Below are 15,476 nucleotides of genomic sequence, written 5' to 3' on the forward strand. Positions count from 1 at the left end.
CACGTGTCAGAACACGGCCATAGAAAATGCATTAACTTTAAGTGGGCTAAGGCACCCCAAGACATCACTGTAGCACTCAGTTGTATAACCCCTGTTTTTAGGATGGACTGGAAAGCCCACTGTCATCCTTCACACTGTCATGAGCATCCCTCGAACCTCTGCTTTCACGTGCTCCTTCGTTTTGATCCAAACGAGCCCACCCACTGTTGAAGGCGGTGCCCCTCCACTCGGCCAGATGTGCTTTATCCTGCCCTGATCCCCATTTGAAGTCTCTGCCTCTGTGGCTCACTTCTTATCCCATGTAAAGGGACAGTTACAGGGCCCCAAGATGGGTGAGTGCCTAATGACATTTACCACCCATGTTTGCGAAACTGACAACTGAATTCAATTATCCATAACCCTTACAAAGGAGAGAAGACCTCAGAGTTGTCCTCTTACTTACATACTTGCACCATGGCATGCCCCACCCCAAGACACTAATAATAAGGAAAATTTAAATTAAAAAAGACAATTAGAGGCAAGTATCCATTTTCAGTACACAGAAAAGTTGATCACATAAATGTCAGTGATTTACACTAATAGATAAGATAGATAATCTAAATAGATAATCTAAATATATTAGATTCTTGTCACCAAGCTGTGGTGGCACACACAGGGGAATAGGCGCAGGCAGATCTTTGTGAGTTCCAGTCTAGTTTAAAGAGTAAATTTCAGTACAGCCAAGGATACACAGAGAAATCTTGCCTCAAATACAAAACAAAATAAAAAAAAACCCCAACAACAACAAAACCCTAAATAAATAAATAAACAAACAAACAAGCAAAATATGTTCCTGTCAAGTAGGGCTGGGGTCTTTTATTAAGATCTCTATTTGAAACCTTCATCAGGAACTTGGAGGGACCACATGACTTAAAAAACCTGTAACAAAAAGAAAACCAAAACCACTGGTTTTGTCATTTTGTACTCCTACCCTCCTTTCCTTTGAGACAGGCTCAGGCTGCCCTGGGTGCCTGAGTCTGATGCTTCTACCTCCAGGAGGACTGCTGGAACTGCAGGCACGGACCACACCACTCCCAGCTTTGTGTTGTCTGTTCCTGCCCCAGATCTTGGAGCCAACCCCTCCTAAGGGTAGAGTTCAGTAGTGGTGCAGTGCCATAGAACTTGTCCAGCTTGACGGCACCACCAGTGACCTTTTAAAAGCTTCGTTTTAGAAGCAGACCTTCCCAAGTGCTTCAGAGACGAGCTTATTGCAAGTAGAGATTGCATATTGGTCTCCCCAGCTCCCTCCACAGAAGGCTGATCCAACTCATCAGATGGGAAACTTACCTTCTGTGGCCCTGGAAACATGTTTGCTTTTAAAAAAAGAGTTTTAAAATTAATCTAGCTTTGAGTTGGCATATCTCACTAACACAGTTGTAGAAACTTAGATTTGCCCTCATGTAGTTTATGAATTTCTTGGAGGAAGAGTGAATACTAATACCCAGCCTTGATGCACCAACTGACTGCTTGGCATGTGTGTGTTGATGCCCATCTGTTACTGTGGCATCATGCCCGCTATCATGGTGGCATGCCAGTAGCAGCGAGGCGCAGGAGCCAACAAAGATGAATTGTTTGGATGGGATACACCATTCTGTAATACTAATTAATTTTGAGCTGATGAAGCTGCATGAGCTAATGCTAACCAAATACAGCCCAAGTACAATCAGTGAAAATAAAATGCACTTTGACTTACAAAGGGGTACATCACACACATTGCAGACTGCCACTGAGAATAATCACCATCAGTGTTTACTATGGTTCCAGCAATCAGCTTTCTTTGTATAAATTTTAGAGCTTAAAAGAAAAAAAAAAAGCAATGTTTTTTTATCGTGGTAGAATGTGATTAGCAAGGAAGTCATGTAACATTGTTAATTACAGAGTTTATACGACTTGTGTGGTTCTTTACAGTATTGGATTTGAAAATAAATTTTGTTTAATTCTGTGCTTTACCAATCCCAGCCCTGTGATGGCGTGCTAATGAAAGCTGAGCAAGGTCAGACATGTCCACAGTTTGTTTTCTGTGCTGGCTTCCTTATTGGTTACTCGGGAACAATAGCAGCTACCTGCACTTCATCCAGACTTTGTCTCTCCGAATGTGACAGCAGAATAAGGCGTTAAGTTATGGAAAACGCTGGGACTTAGTTACATGTTATAAACACATGATGTAGACCTCCATTTGTATACTGTCACAGTCAACCAGAATGAACAAGTTCTTAAGTATCTTTTCATAAACCATCAAAGGATCTTATACAGACAGACACACCATTCTTTCTGCGTCTTCCTTTTTACTTAATATATTTTGGAGATCTGTCCACATTAGTATATGAAACAAGTCCAGTCTCTAGCCACAATACTGTGTGCCTTGAGGTTGGCTAGTCACTCTGCTCTGGAAGGATCTGATCGGTTTCACTTTTGTCACCTATAAGCAGTTCTGCAGTATATATTTTTGCACACACCGGGTGTGAGTTTATCTTCTTAAAGGAAACGTTTTTAGGGCTGGAGAGATGGCTCAGTGGTTGAGTGCCGACTGCTCTTCTGAAGGTCCCGAGTTCAAATCCCAGCAACCACATGATGGCTCACAACCATGTGTAACGAAATCTGATGCCCTCTTCCGGAGTGTCTGAGGACAGCTACAGTGTACGTACATTAAATAAATAAATAAATAAATAAATAAATAAATAAATAAATAAATATTTTAAAAAAGGAAACGTTTTTCGAGGTACTCTTGTAAAGTCAAAGTGCATTGAACATCAACTCGTGGTGGGTTTTGCTGAGGTACCTTGTAGATGATGGCACCAAGTCCCGATGACTAGCAGTAAAGCCTGCTTGCTTTCACATCAGTGTCAAACGCTGGCCATCCTTGAACTAAATATATAGTATTTTAGTAGTTCTAGAATTTATGTTCCCATTTTTTTCTAATCTAGCTCTTTTAAAAACTCATTCCATTGTCTTCTGCCTTCTGAAGTCAGCATCAGCGTCATGGAAGACCTGCCTGCCCATCTATATAAGTATTATTGGGACATAGCTGTGCCCCATCATGCATTCTCTGTCTGTTTCATGCTGCAGTAGAGATGAATAGTTAGACCAGGGATGGTGTGGCTATTAAAGCCTAGACTTTATTACTTGCCCCTGTATAGGGAGGTTTGCAGATGTGTCTTAAGGCAGTGTGTTTCATTGTGGTGTCTTTAAGGATGGTTTCTCATTGTTCTATCTTTTTTTTTGGTTTTTCGAGACAGGGTTTCTCTGTATAGCCCTGGTTGTCCTAGAGCTCACTTTGTAGACTAGACTGGCCTTGAACTCAGAAATCCATCTGCCTCTGCCTCCTGAGTGCTGGGATTAAAGGCGTGCGCCACCACTGCCTGGCTTGTTCTATCATTTGACTGATGCACTTAGCATAACTTTGTCTTTCCTATTTCCTAAGATTTTTAAAGTATGTGACTTTAGGTCTTTCTGAGTTTGGGAGAACTTCTTCAGTTATTTTTGTACTTTGACTTCTAACCTTGCTTTTGGTTCTAATTAGAGCTGCATTAGATGTTTGGATAGCATAGAATACATCCATGCTGTTTCCCATCCTTGTCTCTGTCTGAGCTCTAATTTGCATGTTTCCTCTGGACTGGCCTTCAGTTCCGTCTGGTGTTAAGCCTGACCAGAGTGCTTCCAATCCGAATTCTGTATTTTCAGTTCTGAATATTATAGCCAGTCTTAGCCACTTTGGTGGATTCTTCTTTCTCCCACCCTTTATCTCCCCTCCCCCAGCTTTCAGCCCTTAGCACCGATAGGAGAGAGAGAGAAGGGTAGGGAGGAGGGAGAGCTGGAAACCTCTGAATCTAATTTCTTTCTTCTTGTTCTTGGAGCAGCAAACTGCAGTCACCCCCTACCTCCATCAGCCAGCAATCAGCACCCCGGCTGTTGGGGCCCTAGCATTACTGCACCCTCTGAAAGGTTCCCAGGATTTCAGACATCACACAGTCGCAGAAACTGTCTGCAGCTGGCAAACCCACGCCTCAGCCAGAGCACAGAACCATAGCTGCTGCAAAGTAGAAGTGGCCCCGTCTCCCCACATGTGGGGATTAAAGCAAAAACTTCGTCTTACAGTACTTGTGTGTATTATCTGTCTTGTCCATCTTTTCTTGTGATTTGTGACCATATTATTTAAAGTGTCTACTCGGTGACTCTGGAATTGGGCTCAGCTATAGATGGTCTCTGCACTTCTCTTCCTCTCAGATCCCTTCACCATTTAGTTTCTGTCACTGCCCTCCTGTTCCACCTCGCAGTTTAGTCAGATTCTGGGTTCTTAGGCTTGGTGAGTCCGTCAGCCCATCACTGAACTAACTATGCTAGTCTCAGGCTCTGTGCATCATGTGCTGTTTTCGCTCTTGGCTCTCCAGTGTATCGTCCTGTCTGTATGGCCGTTCTGTGGTGTAAGCCCAGGCAGCCCTGGGTAAGAGAGTTGATAGTTGCTCTTCTCTCCAGGGTGCTCTCTGAAGCCTCTCCCTCCCAGGTGACATTCCTCTTGCTTTCTTAGACTCTTGGCCTGTGGAAATGTGCCAGCTCCTTGAAGGGAGTGTGCTGACAACTTTGTGTACCTATGGGTGGTTTCTTCCTCTTTGATTTTGCTCAAGTTTCAGTCACTCTTGTGGCTGGATTTCAGTATTTGTCACTTCAGTCACAATAATTGCCTCTCTGGTTCTGTTCTTCCCAGGGGACAATGCACTGAGGGAACCAACTGATGTGGAGGGATGGCGGCCTCTAAGTCCTGTCTGTATCTGTCCTGTGTGCGCTTCCCTATGGCTTTAAAAATGGCTGTTTTCTGTGGCAGTTTACAAGGTGGTTTCATGACAGGAATTGGAGATCCTTATACTACATCAGTGTCCGTGTTTTAGCAGTGTGTTTCTCTCCTGCCCCTCCTGCTCCCTCTCTTGAAAGGCCCTATCTGGTCACAGCCCTGTTTCTCTGTAGAGTGCGACCACTCTCAGGCTGCGTCCCTGTTCTCTTCTGCAGTCTGTCCTTTTGTTTCACTTCCATCATGTGCTGCCTTCTGACATAATCTGCTCCTCAAGTGCATTTATTTTTGTTTTTATTTATTTGAATATAATTTCAGGAGGGATTCCCCCCCTCCAACCTCGTTTTTCTTTTGTGTGTCACCAGTGCAAATGGGACATAATGGAGGCAGGCCCTTCAAGATGGAAGCCAGTGTTCATTTGTCTCAATCTAGAGGCGTGCTCTGAAGGATTCATGAGATTGTACACTGGCTTTTTAAATGAAGATATTGTTGTCCTGTGTGGGAGAAGTTTTAATAAAAAGCAGGGATAAGGGAGTGCCTGTAACGTGTTCTCCTTTAGTCCTGTACACAGTATTGTAGAGAAAATTCTGTCTGTGCCTGGTTGATTGTGGCTTGAGAGGCGATGGTGGGTGACTGGCTGGTTAAGATTCCATCAGTTGTAGCTGGAGTTTTGCGTTTTTACCTTTTTGTATGTGGTAAGTGAAGGACACATGCCTGAAGCTGTGCAAGGCTCTGACCCTAGGAAGGGGAGGCAGACTGCAAGCATCACCAGGCCCTGTGCTGTTCCACAAGCATGTCAGGAAGGCCCGGAGCCTTGGCTGTAGCACTGCACCCTGCTCTAGTTCCCAGCCCCTCTGCAAATCCAGTCACATTTGCCATTTGCCATGGGGAGTTGTGTATTCCTCTTAGGAGTTTTTCAAAGCCCAGGTTTGAGAGTTTTCTGGCAATCTTGGGAAATGTCCTGTCCTCCCTGCCCCCATTTTAATATCTCCTATTGTGGTACAACTCTGAAGGAAGTCACAGTCCCTCAGCACTTGTGCCACGTCCTCATTTTTAGATTTAAGTCTCAGGTGTTGCTCTTAGTGGTGCACAGCTCTTGAACTGTTTTGAGGGAAGGTAATTGTGTAGAGCGACTTGGTGATGATTACTGGTACATATTTCAAAAGACGTAGGGAAAAAGGCTTGGAATATTTTTAACACAGAGCAAGTGGATGCTCGAGGGGCCAGCGAGTTGGTAAAAATCCTTATAGCACAAGCCCAGGGATCTGAAGGGGAGAAGCAACTTCTGAAAGGTGTCCTTTGACCTCACCCGTGCATGCGCAGACACACACCGTAAAGGAGGTGTTCACAGAGGTAGCTACATCAATGTCTTTACCCTGTAATCCCAGCTTTAGAGAGGCAGAGGCATGAAGATCTCCAGTTCCAGGCCACCCTGGCCTGTGTGGTGACAGTGTTTCACAGACTGATGACAGCTAAGACCCGGATGAGTATTACGAAGTTGTTGTAGATATACTGAATCTGCCATGGAAGGACCACTTAGTCTGTGTGCAGAGGGCACACACATATTGCCAGCTGCTCTATAGCTGCTTTATAGCTGCTTTATAGCTGCTAGAATGACCTCTGCTTGTATGAAGTTTTAGAAAATACAGGGTCAGAGTGGTAGCAACCCATCACGATGTTGGGGAGTGAGAATCTGGCTGTAAAGGTTGTGGGCAAGGTTGGAGGGAGTGTCCTGTGGTTGATGTAGCTAGTGATTGCAGGATTTTACCCATGTTTGAAAACTGAACAAAGTATACTCTTAGAATTGGAGAATGTTATAATAAGTCACACCACAGTAAGGCTGACAAGTTAATTGTGTGAGCTCTGCTCTCAAACTGCTAAAGAGCTTTTCTTTCTTTGAAAAATTCCAGTCTGTCATGGATGAACACTTCTATAAAATTCAATAAAAATAAATTACTAGAAAAATACAGTGGAAAAAGTATGTACAATACCACCCCATTTTTATTGGATTCAATAAACATAAAATTATACTGTCAAATTACTCTTCCAACTTTCCAAGTATGTGACTTTGAGTGCCTCCATGTGTCTAGGTAGTACTTTGAGTGGCACTGATGAGCATGGTGCCTGCTGGATTTCAGTTTCCTCTTTGTTTATACTGCTTTACAATGAGTGGAGGAAGAGAAGGAGGGGTCAGGAGTAGTGTTGTAATAAGTTCTGGGTTTCAGATTTATGAAAAAGAAAGTCCACCGATACTCTACCTCCCTCCCAGGTTGTCCTGCGTGACTCGTCCCATGTTGCTTTGGGCAGTATTCTGGTTTATTCTGGTAGAGTACAAGCGCCTTTCCCAGTCCAAATGAGGTTTGCTTTAGCTTTTCAGCAATGCATTTCTTGTTCCTTGAAACTTTTAGGCTTATTTTGAATGGGATAGAACAGTTATACCATTTAACACCACAAGATGTCACTTATGTAAAAATAAAGTCAGTTCCCTCAGATTGAGGGTAAGTGAAGAAGCAGGGAAAGAAAAGGAAGCCTGCGTTTGAAGCAGATAACACATGGTGTTTCAAATACTGCTAATTCAACGTTATTTCAAACAAGTACCTTGAATTTATAAACATTTCTTAATTTCTAAGTGTCATGTAGTAACACATGGTCCTGGTCAGTTTTGAGTACACACTCTGAAGGCATTGACTTAGGAGCAGGAAGAGACAGTGCATCCGAGACTGACAAGAAGGTGTCAGCTCTTTTAATCCTTCCTGTTTTGGTGACAAGCAAAGGGGCATTGGGGAAGGCACTATCTGGGAAGTCATAGTGACAGATTGGGGCTTGGGGAAGTTGGGCACTGCCTCTGGCTGAAGTAGAGCTTATTTCTGTTCCCTTGGACCTGAGAGTTAGTAGCTCTTCCCTGGGGCAGCACCAAAGGCATCCTGATTTCTCGGTTTTAGTTTTAGAGAACAGGACAGGACATAGGGTGGCTGAAAAGAGGTCCTTGTTTGCACGAATGTAGCAGGGACTAGCCAGGCTTCCGTTAGGACCGAGCAAGGTGATGTCTGGGTGAGTGGTAGACAGGTCCTAAAATTGATATTTCTTCTTCCTCATTGTCCATTTCTCTCTCCAGGTAACACTGGCGAGGAAAGTTCTGGAACATTCTTAGGGAAAAGGAAAGTGAAACCAAGGAGAAAGGCTTCCCCTTTTCTGGCATTTGGGTGTCTAATCATTTCTTCTTAGTTCCTATCTATTTCTGTTTTGTGTGTGTGTTTCCTCAACAGGAATACAATTTAAAATGTTTCTTTTAGGTTTTAGTATTTCCACTTAGTATCATTATGTAAAACGAAGGAACAGGACAAAGTAGGAGGAGGAGTGGCTTGAGATGCCCTGTTCCCCACCCACATCACCACAGCCTTCTATTTGTCTCTGAGTTTTGAAGAGCCTGAGATGTTAGAAAAGGGGATTCTAAGTTTACTACAGTGAGATTTATAGTAAATCTTCAGAGACAGTTTTTCTTTTAAAATATCTATTTCATTTTGTGTGCATGAATGTTTCTCCTGAGTGTGTGTTTGTACCATGCGTGAGCCTGGTGCCCTCAGAGGTCAGATCCTTAGGACCTGGAGTTACAGATGGCTGTGGGTGGTGGGAATAGAATCCCTGTCCCATTGGAAGAACAGTGAGTGATCGTAACCAAAGAGGCATCTCGCCAGCCCCAAACATTTGTTTACTTATTTGTTTGGGGTGGGGCACGCGTGATCTGTAGTGTGCATATGGGGGTCAGAAGTCGGCCTTCTGGAGTCAATTCTCACCTTCTCGTGAGTGCTGTGCTGAGTGTGTGCTCCAGGGTGCCTGACCACAAGCTTCTGCAAGATCCCCCTCTCTGCCTCTGTCTCACCATGGAGTGCTAGGATTGTAGATGCACGCCATCCCTGCCAGCTTCTTATGTGGGCTCTGGGGATTGACCCTGGCTATCAGGGCTGCATGTGTCATGCCTTCACCCTCATCGAATGCCCAAACCATCTCCTCAGCCTCGCAGTTTTTATACATAGTTATTTCTACTATCTAGTTAACATAAAATACTGGTTATATTTTAGTTGGATTTTTAAAAAAGATTTATTTATTATTATATGTAAGTACACTGTAGCTGTCTTCAGACACACTAGAAGAGGGCGTCAGATCTTGTTACAGATGGTTGTGAGCTACCATGTGGTTGCTGGGATTTGAACTCCGGACCTTTGGAAGAGCAGTCGGGTACTCTTACCCACTGAGCCATCTCACCAGCCCTTAGTTGGATGTTTTAATTACTGTAGTTTTTTTTTTTTTGTCTCCTGCAAATGGTCACTACTATATTTAATATACCATTTGAAAAGTAAAAGTAAACTTTTTTCATAATAATTCGCCTTGCCTGTATTCTCTCTGGGGAAAAGTAAAGTGTGTAGTGTTTCTTTTTTAATTGTTTTGGTATGAGGATAGTTTTTTTTTTTTTTTTTAACATTTAAACCCTGCATTAGTTGTCCTAGGTTACAGACACTGGGTGAATTAACCAACACAAACTTTTGAAGGTGGCAAATCAAGCTGTCAGGAGCCTTGTCATCAAGGCCTCTCTTCTGGTTTGCTGTGTCCCTGCCTGATCATTTCTTGCTGTGTGTGTTCTTATTCTCATCCCTTCTTAAAACATAGTTATGACTGGCATACGGCCCACCCACAGGTCCTCACGTTAACTCTGTCACTTCAACAAAGGCTTAACTTCAGGGTGAACCTCACGCTCATTTCTTCTTCTTCTTCTTCTTCTTCTTCTTCTTCTTCTTCTTCTTCTTCTTCTTCTTCTTCTTCTTCTTCTCCTTCTTCTTTTTGGTTATTTTTAAAAGATATATTTTATATATTAGTCGGGGCTCTTTAGAGGAACAGAGCTTATAGAGTGAGTCTATATGTATATTTAGAAAGGGCATGTATTAGAACAGTTTACAGGCTGTGGTCTACCTAGTCCAACAGTGGCTGTCTATCAAGGGAAGATCCAATAATCCAGCAGTTGTTCAGTCTTTAAGGCTGGATGTCTCAGTTGGTCTTCAGTATACATCAGAATTCTGAAGAAGTAGGCTCTAATGCCAGGAATGGATTTGCCAGCTATGTGATAGCAAGTAGGCAAAGAGTGAAAACTTCCCTCTTCCATGGTCTCTATGTAGGCTGCCAGCAGAAGGTGGGGTTTCTTTTTATTTTATTTTTTATTATTTATTTTTTATTTTTTTAAAGATTTATTTATTATTATACATAAAGTACACTGTAGCTGTCTTCAGACACCCCAGAAGAGGGCATCAGATCTCATTACGGGTGGTTGTAAGCCACCATGTGTTTGGTGGGATTTGAACTCAGTACCTTTGGAAGAGCAGTCAGTGCTCTTGCCTGCTGAGCCATCTCACCAGCCCAGAAGGTAGGTTTTCTTGCATCCAAAGGTCTGGATTAAAAGTATATCTTCCTATTTTAAATAATTTAATTAAGAAAACAATCCCTAACAACTGCATGGGTTTTAGTAGATTCCATAGGTAGTCAGGTTGACAACCAAGATTAACCATCACAATGTCTAGAGTGCTTTGCCCACAGATATGTAAGTGCGTTGTGTGCATGTCTGGTGCCCTTGGAGACCAGAGTTGGGCATCAGATCTCTTGGAACTGGAGTTAGGAATGTGTTTAAGCTTCTGGGTAGGAGCTGGCAGCCAATTGCTAATCCACTCTGCCTTCTCTCCAGCCACGCATGCATTCTGAGTGTGTTATTTGACTTGTAAAGTGTTTTAAGCCTGAGGTAAGAAGGCCGGATGCCTGAAGTGCTGAGTTTCCCCTGATCTGTGTTTAAATGCTAGCTGAGAAGGGAAGGTCTTGGGAGTTGGTTCTTTCCTTTTGCCAAGTAGCTCCCAATGAATGAATGTAGGTTGCCAGATTTGGTGTGGGTGTCCTTAGCAGTTGAGTGTCTCACTGGCCCCTGAGTGTCTGTCTCACTGGCACTTTTCTGGGGCTGTCATTTGGTGGGTGAATGTGTTGCATTCAGGAGCCATGCATTTCTTTTGGCTATATTTCTTTTGGCTATATTTCACAGTTTGCTGTAGACTGTCAGACTGTAGCTCATGAGCTGTGACAGTAGTAGTGGTGGCTAGTTTCACTTGTCACCCTCTTGGCCAGTACTTCTTAACCTTCGAGTTGCGACCACTTCGTGGCTTGCTTCGAGTTGCGACCACTTCGTGGCTTGACCGGTCTTTCACAAAGACTGCATATCAGATGTCCTGCATGTCAGATATTTACATTACAATTCATAACAGTAGTAAAATTATTTGTGGTTGAGCCACCACAGCATGAAGAGCTGCATTAAAGGTTCACAGTGTTAGGAAGGCTGAGAACCGCTGCTCTAGGCTCTGTGCCCCGACAGCTTCTTTCGGAAACTTGAGAGCTTTCTTCTGATGAATTAAAATGGGATTCAGTGACTTTAATTCTTGAATAAACATGAATGTACAGCCTCATTTCAAAGTCTGCAAATCAATGTCTCATCTCATATGTCCTTCTTGGGTGTGATTTCCATTGTCTTTAGAACTAAATGTCTTGTTTAAACCAATGGATAAGGCGCTGTAACGCTACTATCCATCCTACAGAATTAGGATTTGATGTAACCAACTGTCCACGTAAGCCTTATAATAGAAATGTTTGATGTATGTGCATGCCCGTGAAATGGCCATCACAGGTGCCAAGCCTTTACATCTTAGACATCAGACCTTTCCTATGCTCCCTGTGCCCTCTTACATAGTGTCCCAGTTGACATGGTGGTCCAGTTGCCATGGTGTCCCAGTTGACATGGTGCTCCAGTTGACATGGTGCTCCAGTCAACATACAGGTGCCTTTAGAACTGTCTTTGGATTACAAGCACTAAGCCCCGCCTATCCTCTTGGGTTTGCTTTCTTTGACTCAGAATAATGATTCTGAGAGTTCATTAACCTGTTGTTGCCTGCATCAATAGCTAGTTCTTTATCATTACTGAGAGACAAATATTCTGACATATGGCTTAAGACACATTTTGCTGATGGACACTTTGATTTTTTCCAAGTTCTTTATTATTATGAAATGACTATTAATAGATTCACTGCAAATATTTTCGTAAGTCATCGTGTGGATATGCGCTTTTTTTCTCTTTGAGGAGGAACGGCTGAGTGGTATGCAAGTGTATACTTAAATTTGTACCAGTTTCCCCTTTTCCTACATGATCATATCATTCTATGTTTCTCCCAACAATTGTGAGAATTTTGGGTGCTGCATGTCCATGCCAGTCGCTTCTAGCCCTTGCGGGTGTGTAATGATACCTCACTTGGCAGTTCTCGGAAGAATAAGGATAATTTTTCAGGAATTTATGATATTGTTACGTCTTTTGTGATAATGTGGATACTTGACTCTTACCTTTTAAAATGTAATTGTCAGCTGAGTTATAATCACTGTGAAGCTGCTTCTTAGTTTTTATTTCAGGGTCCCTGTAGAGTCATTTTGAGTTGAAAGATATGCTACAGAGATGTCCTGTGTCCCTCACCATTTCTGATGAGTTTGCCATTGCTAAGCTCTGGTATAAAAGCACAACCAGGAAGTTGGCATTGATGAAATTCATCCATTGTTCACAGGTCTGCAGTTTTACTTGTATTGTTCCTTTTTATATGACTAGCTCTCTCTTGTCACACGTGTAGTTCACATCCTTGAAGTACCAAGCAAAGGGCCCACGCGTGTCTGCCCCAGTGGTCTCTGATATCTCTACCCTCTATTTTGTTACTGTTAAGATGTGTGGCCCTGCAGAACTGGAGCTCAGCTTGCTTCTGGAGGTTAATTAGTGCTGTCTCATGTGTTAGTAGTTTATTTCTTTTCATTGCTGAGTTGCATTCCATGGAATGGACGTACCACAATTTGATACTTACTACCAAGTATTGCTCAGCTGTGACAGACATTGAAGCAGCTATCCTCATATCAGATATGCAGTGCAGACCTAAGGAAGCACACCCATCACATTAGTATACAAAATCTGCTTTCATCTTTACCAAATGGCAAAATTTTATATATATATATATATATATATATATATGTATATATATATATATATATATATATATATATATATATACATATATATATGTAAGTGTTTTAAAATAAATTTCATCGTGATTTATTATCCACGAAGGCTTTGCTTTTATACTACTTTATATATCTGACTATGTGGGATTGTGTAAAAATTTTTTGAGTAAAAATGATTGCAAATGGGAGCCTGTGGGAAGCCCTGCTTTGGACAGCTCTGGGCTTCTCGTGCCTGTAACCATGCTGGCTGATGTCACTCCTACAGGGATGCGTTTCTTTGTTGAGAAATGGATGGCTGCCTCTTTCTACCTCATAGTGCCCGGCCGGGGCCTGGAAACTCCAGCCGTTACCAGTTCTCCATCATTCCTTTTCTCCAGTGTCTCTGCTGTAGAGTGTCCTCTCTCTCTGGCTCGGTGGAGATGACTGATCCAATCCTTGAGTTTTCTTTCATTTTTCTTTTAAGATTTATTTATCTTATGTATGGGAGTTCAGTGTCATTCTTGTCAGACACACCAGAGGAGGCCATCAGATCCTATTAGAGATGGCTGCTGGGAATTGAACTCAGGACCTCTGGAAGAACAGGCATCTCTCCAGCTCAATCCTTGCGTCTTCTCATGATCTCCTTCTTGTTTATTCATTTTGAGGCAAGGTCTCTAGGTGGCCTGCACTGCTGGGAATTGCTACGGCCAAGGCTGACTTGAAACTCATAGTCTGTCCACCTCCGCCTCCCAGGTGGGGATTTCAAGTGCACTGCCCATTTGGCTTGATGGTCATTTCTTACATGACTTTAGCCACACCCTTGGTATTTCTCTAGAATATCTCTTTTTATTGTTTGTTGTAGAGCTGGGTTGAGGATTTTCTAAAAATTTTAAGTTCTAATTTCTTTATATTTAAATCAGATTCTTTTTTAAAAATCAAATTCTATTTTTTTTTTTTTAAGACAGGATTTTGTTTACTGCTCTAGAGTCTGTGGGACCTGGAGCCAGAGAATGAGGCTCATGCAATAGCTAACTTTATTCAGGCAGTTTGTGCTCTGAGGGTTAAGCATACCTGAATAAAGTGTACGGTCACAAGGGTAAGGACATGTGGCTGGCAAGCCACACTTGGCTAAAATATTTTTCCACGGAGGCTTATACACAAAAAACAATAGCCAGTTGTGATGAATAATCTGAGGGAAACTTACTCCTGTCTGCTACCCTTGGAGGGGCATGGACGCAGAATCCAGGAACAGTTTTGTGGTTTTGAAGATACTGAGGTCATAAGACTCCCCCCTTCCCCCCTTTTTTGGGAGGTTTCTTACAAGCACTCAGACTTCTCCTCACATGATTCCACTCTGGACTGTGTTCTGACAGGGTCTCACTGTACAATCCTGTTGGCTTGGTCAATATATGCCTTACCCCTTATTAGCAGCAAGGAAAAAGCAGGCTATTTTATCAACATGCTGCTTTGGAAATAGCCTCATTTAAATATCCAGTGACATAACTTCCTGTCCTTCCTTTCCCCTCTTCTCTTCTGTCTCTTCCTTCCACCCTTCTCTACCTTCTTTCTCTTCCTGTTCCCATCACCCCCTCTGGCCCCCTTCTTTCTCTTTCTGTTCCCATCACCCCCTCCAGTCCCCTTCTTTGTTCCCATCACCCCCTCCAGCCCCCTTCTTTGTTCCCATCACCCCCTCCAGCCCCCATCTTTCTCTTCCTGTTTCCATCACCCCCTCCAGCCCCCTTCTTTCTCTTCCTGTGCCCATCACCCCCTCCAGCCCCCTTCTTTCTCTTCCTGTGCCCATCACCCCCTCCAGCCCCCTTCTTTCTCTTCCTGTCCCCATCACCCCCTCCAGCCCCTTTGACATGGATTTTTCACTGTGCTGCTCTTAAACCCAGGCTCAAGTTTTTGGACTACAAACATGCACCACAGTCCTTGCCAAAGCTCCTGCCGTTCATCTCTATTTTCCTTAAGACACCTGAACACAGTTCACCAAAGGTCTCTGCTGCTCTTTATAACACGAACCACCTTTCCTCTGTCTTCTAATAACATGTTCCCCTCTTCTGTCTGAGATCTCACAGAGCATCTTTAACACATGCATTTCTTTCTGCTCCTTTTTCGAATGAGTATTTTAGAACTCTAAATCCTTTCCCTAGTACCTAGTTACAAAGCAATTTTTGTAGCATCAGTCTGCTTCTGGGTGCTAAGGTCTGTCTTAGCCTGCCAGGCCTGCCGTAACATCCCAGACTAGGAGTCTCAAACACAGACTTCATCACATAGCTCTGGCTGCAGCCCAAGGACAAAGCATTGGTAAACTTCTCCTGAGTGTCAAGAACTCTTTGTCTAGCAATCTGTCTTCAAAAATTACTTTATTTTGTTTAATGAAAAATGATGAGAGTTACAAATTATATATTTTCTTTAGTGGGACAAGTGCACATTTGTGAATTTCCCCAGGGAAGATTAGAAGGCTGGTCGTGACCCAGGAACTGAGTGAGGGGCAGGCCTTTCCTCTTCTCTGCAGCTCTTCCAAGTAGCTTTTCGTTTAGACTCTTTTAAGGCTGTTTTAAGTAGCAGAGGCCTTGTGAACAAGGCAGACATGGCCCCT

General features: G+C 43.0%; 1 protein-coding gene across 4 annotated transcripts in view; it reads left to right on the forward strand.

Moving 5' to 3' along the window:
* The window catches only part of Ap3b1 (adaptor-related protein complex 3, beta 1 subunit), a 207,357-nt gene that overhangs the window by 15,655 nt on the left and 176,226 nt on the right, over positions 1-15,476 (forward strand). The window lies entirely within an intron of this gene.

The sequence above is a fragment of the Mus musculus genome, chromosome 13 (genome assembly GCF_000001635.26).
Source record: "Mus musculus strain C57BL/6J chromosome 13, GRCm38.p6 C57BL/6J".
Taxonomy (NCBI): Eukaryota; Metazoa; Chordata; class Mammalia; order Rodentia; family Muridae; genus Mus; species Mus musculus.